The following is an 8,853-nucleotide window of genomic DNA, read 5'->3' as shown; positions in this document are numbered from 1 at the left end:
TCCATTACGAGCGCGTTCCATCTCTAACTCGAGACGCTTCATTTCCAAAGCGTGTTGACGGTCGCGCTCTTCTTTTTCTTTCTCTTTTTGCTCTTTAAGTTCGCGCTCCTGTCTTTTTGCCGTCTCCCTCTCCTCAATGGTCTCAAGGCATTCCGACAGCTCGTCATCCTCAGCTTCTAACTCAAGAATAGCCCTTAGCAGTTCTGGTTTTCTGAGTTTGTCTGAGACATCCAGACCCAACTCTCTTGCAAGCTCCAGCAATTTCGGTTTGCGCAACGACTTCAAATCCATGGCTGCTCTGAATGCTGCTTTCTCTACTGCCTACTATTGTCTTGCCGCAAACTAACCCGGCAGCAACGACAACCACAATTACCAGCTCTGTTTCTGACACTAACAAAAGCCTGGCAAAACTCAGAAGAAGAAAGTCCCGCACTCACCAAACCTCGCAGCCAAGAATTCAGCGCAGTCGTTCCGCTGCAGGCAACCAGTCATCACACAGGGCTCGTTGCACTGCTCCCGGATGGTCGTTGTGCTGCTCAGCATACATTCAACCGCATCTCTTCGCTGCTGGCCTCCGTTGTCGCGATCTCACCGCTGGCAACCAGCTGTTGGGGTCTCGGTGCTGGCGCCCGTTATTGCGAATGGGTCGCAAGCCCCAAGGGTAGCGTTGGCCTGGCGGCCTGGGGCACTGGAAGCATCCGAAGGTCCCGGCAAAGCATGAGAAGACTGGTAACAGAACAACTTGTTTATTCTAACATAGCAAAAGAGCGGCCGGTCAGGTCGACCGAAGTGGAGAGACGGGAGAGCACGTAACTCAACAGAAGAAATCGGAGCCTCTCTCCTGGCGTCCGGGGGCAGCTGCTCTTATACTCTCGGCGTCGCGGGCCAGAAGGAAGGTCACGGGATGAGCCCACGCGACGGCGGAGCATGAGCCCACGCGACGGCGCGCACGGTCGAGCCGAGAGACATGTTGAGCCGAGTGTAGTGACGCATCGCCAACCCGCCGACGGACAGACCTCCTGGCACCTCACTTGGGGAGCTCCGCTCCCCGGCTGCCGCGCTTTTACAAGCGTGGGCACACACACACACACGCACACACGAAGACACGTGGTACTGAAACACGCCTGGACACGCTTGGCGGGGAGGCGTTGCGGCGGCGTCGAACGGCCCAAAATGTCCGCCGCTTTGAACGAAGCCCCGGCGTCCGTTGCATCCGCGCCGGCATTACCGCGCGTTGTAGGCGAAACGTAACACTACCTAAGTGACGTAGCCTGCTCTACTACGCAAGTTTTCATGTTTTATGTCTGAAATATAGCTGTGGGGGTGAAAACTTACCGTACTTTTGCTCCAATTGTATGTTTATTTGGACGGAGCTGACGCTCTGAAATATTCGTAAAGTGATGAAAAATATTCGCATTTAGGAACGATTCGAAGAACGAATTGAAGAGGACACTATTCGATTCGTTATTCGAGTGTTTCGAATATTCGCACGCCCCTACTGTGTACAGAAGGCCAGGAAAGAACGTGGTTTCCTGGCGCTAGTCTAGGCAAAGGAACAAAGTAATGCCTGTGTTGGCAGCGAAGCTAGCTTCGTGGCAGCATGGCGGCACGACATTTCAATTTCTTTGAAACCAATCGGTCAAAAACTATTGCTGTCACTTGGTGCGTCTACGACTCTCTGTGTATAACCGAAATTTCCTATGAGACCGGGTGAGGGGCCATTTAAAATTAAAAATACGTGACTTTTTCCTCCCTGTTACATCAATCTGTAGTGTGATGCGAAGGTTTCGCCATCAGAGAAAAAGTGTTCAATCAGGCACTTGATCTGGTAAGGAATTCGTCACAGCAATCTTATTCAAATTGATCTTGCGGAAGGGGTTTTTGTATGCGTGCAAAAGAGCCGGATGATTCAAAAGGGTCTGTCACGTGGTCGATCGTAAGTACGTCTTGCGTCGCCGAAGACGAAGAGAACGACCTCTCGGATGTGCTCGACAAGAGCAGTACGGTCAACGTAACTTTGGCTAACTTGTCCATTTCTAGTAGAAGGTTTCGCAGGCATTCGCTCTTGTCTCCAGAAAACGTCTACACGACATCCGCGAACGTATTCAATGGAGCAGAGTTTCGCTGGTTTGCGGTGTCAAACCAGGCGTCCTGATTCGAGGTGGTGGTCACCGTAACATTTTGTTACGTATGCACCGTCTTCTTTCCCGATGGCAAACTGCGTTATGTGTGACATATGCTGCCAGATCTCAGGTGGATGCCTGTTACCTAGCGAAGACAGCACGGTGTCAAGTACTTCGTAGTACCTCTGGCGGTACATGTCTTTGGCCGATGGGAACACGTGTTCTGAAGGACCTTCTTCACAACGGTCGTGGATGTCTTTTCTTTTTGCGTAGAAGCTGGAATGCAAGGGCCTTCAGCGGCCACCTTTTGCGATTCTGCCAGCAACTCCTTCCAAATCTGGGGGAAAAAATCTGCCTCAATTCAGCGGCGTTTTCGGTGACGGCTTTGACCATTTTTTACGCTGTACGTGTCAAAACCATGCGTTCTTTTTTGCAAGGCGGTACTGAGCGCTTCCATTCGTGACAATTCTGTTGTCAGCATCCACAACATAAAAAAAAGAGAACGTTTCAAACTTGGGTAGCACCTTCAAAAATCCGATTGCTTTAGCTCCAGCCTCAAGTCCTTCTTCCGACGCTGTCTCAGACAGGAATGTTTTGAGATTGCTGTAACTTTAAAGAACTGATCGCAGTGAGGCGTCCACATTTGTCGAATAGAATTTTCGTTAGTTAACATCATCATCTACCTGCAGCTCTTGAAAAGAAGCAATGCGCTTTGGAGGGGAGATCACAAAGTTAATCACAGTGACAGCATACAGAAAATCGCGACACATGCCCACTTCATGGGCGACGTCATGCAACACTAAATTGAGGATATGCGCGAGGCAGTGTGAAAATAGTGCCCGGGATTATAGTTCTTGCGCGAGAGCTTGTACTCATCGGTGCTTTCCTCGCCTGTTTGCTGCGCCAACATAGCACTGCCCGCGGCACTTGTCAAGCTGCAGATTAAATCTGCAAAGGATGTCTTTCGGTATAGCAAAGAGGCTCGTCGCTGTGGTGACCGTCGTGCTGAAAAACCCGCGGAATGGCTCCCAGTAGCCACCCGAAAACAAACTGAAAGTTGTCCGTTCATATACGTGTCCGTTATATATCGTCGAAATTGACGGCGTGGTGCTCTGACGCACGGGATTCATCTATGAGTGAAAGAAGAATGTCGTGTGCCATGAGTTCCATCATCTCGTTTAAAATCTAGTGACAAATCAATTTATATTTTGTTCTTAAAAGCCACGATAGTAATGATCGGATATCATTAGACCGGAGTTCGAGAAGAGGCTTCAATATTACTCTCTGCGCCTTCGTGGCCATGTATTGCTAAGCCTTGGGTTGACAGGAACAGTAAAGACGACAGTCTTGCTAGGAGTGCCTGTCTGGCATGGTCCAAACTTTCGCCTTACCAAGAAAGCTCTCACGATAAAAGTAGCCTTCACTTTTAAAAAAAGAAATACATCGTGCTATGTTCGTGCAAACACGGTATTTATAGCAGTTTGAGCTCCGAATTTTACACAGGAGTGACTTCTCGGCACGGATGCGGCATGAGAACTACAGAACCGGTGAGGGCTTTGCGAGAGCTACCCACTTTTTTGCTTTAATCAATACTTACGAAAGGCGGTTAATCGCCGTTAATGAACACGCAACCCTGCATTAGAAAGAGATCGAACAATTTTCCGAATCAGTTAGTTACGCCAGATGCGCAAGGCCCCGTGTACCGCGCGTGTTTAATATATTTCAGAGCAGGCCGATGTACTATAACAATGCCCTTCACATGACGAAACGCTCATCGAGCGGCCGTGCCTCCACTCACCAGCGATCAGGTCCCGGACGTTAGTTGTCACAAGCGCTGGCACTCGCCACTTCCACAAGAGAAACGAGTGTAGGCGTACGCAGAGGGCCTGGACACAAATACTACCTCGTGGAAGCTGGCAAGGAAGTACTCAACGCGTCCAAAGTTGCGCGCACGAAAAAGACAGCGGCCACCACGATGAGTCGCTTAGTTCTCATATCGCAGGTTCTCCCGCTGCTCATTATCGGCGCGAAGACGCCGCTTAATGCTCGAAGACCCAACTAGATGGCGCAGTGGCGGCGCGAAGCTTATGAGTCTTGCAAGGCTGAGAAGCAGTAGGCGCCGCGCATGCCTAATAGGGTTACAAAGCAGAAGGGGGTTGAGCGCGCGGGGAAGTTATCAAACATGCTCTAGGAGGGTGCGGGGGGGGGGGGGGGGGGGGGGGGGACTAAAGGGCGAACTGAGCACGCGCGTCTCTAGCGGAGTCTAGTGACTCTAGCCTAGTCTAGTACACTCTACTCTAGCCAGTAAACTAGCCTGGCCGTGACAACGCATGGCTGTTCGTGTGCCTGGGCTAGACTATTCTAGTACCCTCTAGCCTGTGAATTCTTCGGAAACCGAATCGTTACAGAATACGGCTACTGGCAGAAAGTGTCTGTGTTTGAGAAAGGAAAGCTCTATATGGAAAGGCAGAGTGATCAGCCAGCGTATTTTCGCCTACAGGTTACTCAGCAGAGAGTGAGACGAGTGAGCAGAAAGGCCTTAGAGGAAGGTGGGCAGAAAAAAAAAAAGAAGAAAGCGAGCGAGCGGCAGCACATGAAGCGTTCCGCTCTGCGCTGCCGGCGTTTTTCATCATGCCAGCGCTGTGAAAGCGAGGACTCGCCCGCATCTAAGGAGATGCAGGGAGTTCTAATATTGCAAAAAAAAAAAAAAGTTATACATACGACAGATTGCAAACCTAGAATATTTTGTGAATCTAGTGTGAGCGCTCTTCAAATCGCATAAAAGACGTATGACTATCGTGTTCTAGCGTCTTTTTTACCATTCAAATAAGATATTCAGGCAGTTCTTAGAAACAACGGCGTGTTTATGTGTACGCAGGCCTGTATTAAATACACGCAGCACAGACATGGTTTCGCCCAAGTTACCGCACAGATAACTAACTACAAATGCTACAACACAATCTTCCTTTACTTCTGAACAAATACAAAGAAACGCAATACATGTCGAAATCTCAGTTGCGAGCAGTTTTTAAGTGTAATAAATATTTGTTGTATCTATATCTTTTATTTATATATAATCATATTTCTATCTGTTTTCTTGTGTATTGATGACACACTCTTTTCATTTTAGTCTTATTTATTTTTATTCATTGGCATTGTTTATGAGCAAATATGCTTAAATTTCCACCTCATGTATTGTTATTAAGTATCTTGTTTATGCCGTTTCACTGTATCTGCCTTGTGTAACGGCCAACTGTGCCTCTGTCAAGCTGTTTACACAGCTTTCAGCCATCCAGTACCATCTGGTGAATAAACTGAATTGAATCTTTACATGTTTGTCTGCGCGCCTGACACCATGCTTGTTAGCTGATTTAAAGGCAAAATTAAAAGCGTGTGTGTGTGTGTTCACGCTGGAAAGGAAAGAAATGTTGACGTTAAAAAGTACAGATGAGTCAGCCGGCGCTAATCTACAAGCTAATGCGCTTTCCCTCCTATTATTTGGATTCGCAGAAATGAAACGAAAATATGACTTAACAGCCGCCCGCGCCTAAAAATGCTGCAAGAAGCTTTTTAGCCACGTGAGAAATCTAATAAATAAAAAGGTAAAGGCAAGGCAAATGCAAATTACGTGGGCAAAGAAACCTGGCCATGTGAATTATTCGGAGAGGGGCGGGTGGGGGGCGGCGATCGCAAATGCCTTATTCATAGACTGCGGCATTTATGTCACCATATAAATCCAAACTAAATATTTCCTATCTTTCCTTAACTATACGAGCCACGAACCGCGGTGGCTCAGTGTATGCCTGGCGTTCCGCCGATAAGCCCGGCCGAGGTCGCGAGTTCAATTCCCTTCCACGGCGGCCGCATTGCAATATAGGGAGGAAATGCAGAAAACACTCGTGCACTTAGGTTTGGTGCACGTAAGAAAACCCCCAGGTGGTCAAAATTGAGCAGGAGCCTTCCCTCAATGTCTACTGTGCAGTTTCGGAACGATGAAACCCAAAATTTAACTTATTTCTTCATTCAACAAACATTTCGAGACGCGGGGCGCTTTCGACATAATGCGGCCCTACGTAGGACATGCATGTCTGTTGTACGCAGCTGGAATTCAAATGACAGAGCGCCTTGCATCGTATACGCTGAGGCGTGCTACCGTCCAGACTGCGGATTAGGTCACCAACTCCGCAGTTCGCCCTCCCCGAAATTACTGCAGGCAAGGAAGAGAAAGAAACAAAGAGGCAACACTGTCGCCAGCTGCGTACAATCGGAATCAAACGAGATAAGACACGCTTCAGCGAAGCAAACGCTGTTATTTGTCCAGGACTGGGGGTCACTGACCCTTTCGGAAACGCGCGTTCCTCGGCGCCGCGAAATGCCGCCAGATCGCTTGTCGAACGGCAGAACAAAGCGTCCAGCCCTGTATATATATGCGAATGAAGCGTTGGCCCAACCGCCGGGAGGACCCCGCGCCGAAATGTCAAGCGGAAACGGGAGAGCGCACTAAAAGACGCCCTGTCGGCAATCCTCCCACAACGAGACCCCGAGATCCTTTAAGTCCCTGCCCGGCCTAGCTTCAAATCTCTCTCTCTCTCTCAATGTTGCACTGGCGAATAGCTCCGGGAAGAATCAAGTCCAAGCCACGGGAAGAAAGACGCGTCAAACGGAAATACGCATCGGAACTGGCTTAAGGGCTGTGCGACTGGCTCCGGTCGGCAGCTTCATTCCCTTCTCCATGGGAGAACACCGCCTCTTGTTGATCGAACGCTGGCTTGACGAAAAGGTGCGAGAGGACCTGCGCCCACAACGGATTGCGTCGGAAAAGCGGCATTGTGCACGAGCCACCGCTTGTTCTTTTCAACGACGCGTGTACTCCTCGAAAGCGTATAGCACTCCCGCATCCCGCACATGCATAAAGCCAACGTGGGCTTTCACAAGATGAGATTGGAATGATATACACTTGATGAAGCGAGAATGACAAATCCTGCACGCGTGGTTCGAGGCGAATCGACAGACACGCGTTCCGTGCACAAAGAGCACTGCATGCATGCGAACATCTATGGGCTGAGAACAGGGAAGATGCTAGAACTTTTTTCTAGTCGCCGACAAGAACGCCAATCTAGTTTATTCAGTTATTCCGAAGAGGCCCGGTGGGGGCATTGCATAGAAGAAGAACAATAATAAACACAAATGGCATAGTAACTTGCTGAAGATAACTAAGGAACGGCAAATCGTAACGCAAAGAGAGAAGAAGAAAAAAAACACGATACAACACAATAAACCTAGTAAGCGCTGTAGTTCACAATAAAATTTGCAGCGATTTCACAAGGATCCAAACACAACAACTATGGAGATCGAGGACCTTTTACGATATCCCACACGGGAAAGAAGGGCATACATGAAAGTCCTTGCAGTTTCCAAGCAAGAGTGCGAGGTGATAGCCATGCTATCGGGTGGATCGATCGTGCTCGTGTGAATGATACAAGAAATATGAGGCGTCAACACCGCAATTAAACGGAGGCACATCTCTTACATGAGATCTTCTATGCAGTTACACGAATGCAAGTCAGTGTCGGTGGTGCAAAATAGCAGAGAAGCGTTCTTGGTTATTCAATTAGCGAATATCGCATAGACTATGACATCCGTTGCCACAAGGACTATCGACGAAAACAGCAACTCTTCCTCCATAGATCTGGCACATCGAAGACTATAACACGCACTTTCAAGTTAATATGCATTTCAACATTCAAGCATGCACATTTTTAGGCGAATCCTTGCGCTCTCACAATATACAGCCCCGGTCAAAAGTTTCAAATCCCCCGCGAACGTTACAGGCCTGTCTTCAATCGCGCCGCATACTGGGGCATATATTGAGTGTCCCAGCTAAGGTTAGCCAAGCTGTTCATCAAAAAAAAAAAAGAAAAAAAATAAACGGTGTAATACACGATCTTAAGACCTACGATGTTCATATAGGTCGTCAGACATCGGACGACCAAACATCCTATAAGGTACTTATAGGTATTTGAATTGTACCTTGCACTGTGTTTTGTAATTGTAAGCTTGGCTGACGTAAGCTGGGACACACGGTATATGGAGTACATTTGTCGATTCAAAGCCCCGGATATTGAGAACCTAATTCTCCTCCCGCTATACAGCTCCGCCGCACCATGCAAGTGCGCGATGTATATGCGCCCTGCAACACAACTCGGCGAGATATCTAGGCCCGCGGGTATGCTTCCAAATTTTTGACAAGGACTATACCGTTGCTTCCTACTAACCTAAGATAAGCGGTATGCAATGGGCTAATACCTGATCGAACATTACTTCAACAAAATCAGCACATCTTAAATGCTGTGAATGGTTATAGTCGGGAATCCTGCGTCCTACACATCCATGGCCATTGTTTTTTTCCCTGTAATTTCACTCGCATACCTGCTGTTCGTTGCTACGAACGGGTGGATGTCTGATTTCCCTTTATTCATATATATATATATATATATATATATAATCTTTGTTGTGTACTGTGCATATGATCATTTCATATTCCACCTTATCCATCTGGAGGAGAATGCTAGGCATACCGCCAGGCAAACGCATCCAGGCTCCATCTAGACACATCTCTCTCGCATATCAGCTATACGCCGTCCCACTGCTGAGCACGAGGTCCACTTTAAGGGGAGGGGCTGCTTAGAATCAAGGTCGTTCTGCCGCCGAGCACGAGGTCTTGGGTTCG

The sequence above is a fragment of the Dermacentor andersoni genome, chromosome 1 (assembly GCF_023375885.2).
Source record: "Dermacentor andersoni chromosome 1, qqDerAnde1_hic_scaffold, whole genome shotgun sequence".
In the NCBI taxonomy this organism is placed as follows: Eukaryota; Metazoa; Arthropoda; class Arachnida; order Ixodida; family Ixodidae; genus Dermacentor; species Dermacentor andersoni.
This window is presented reverse-complemented; position numbering follows the sequence as displayed.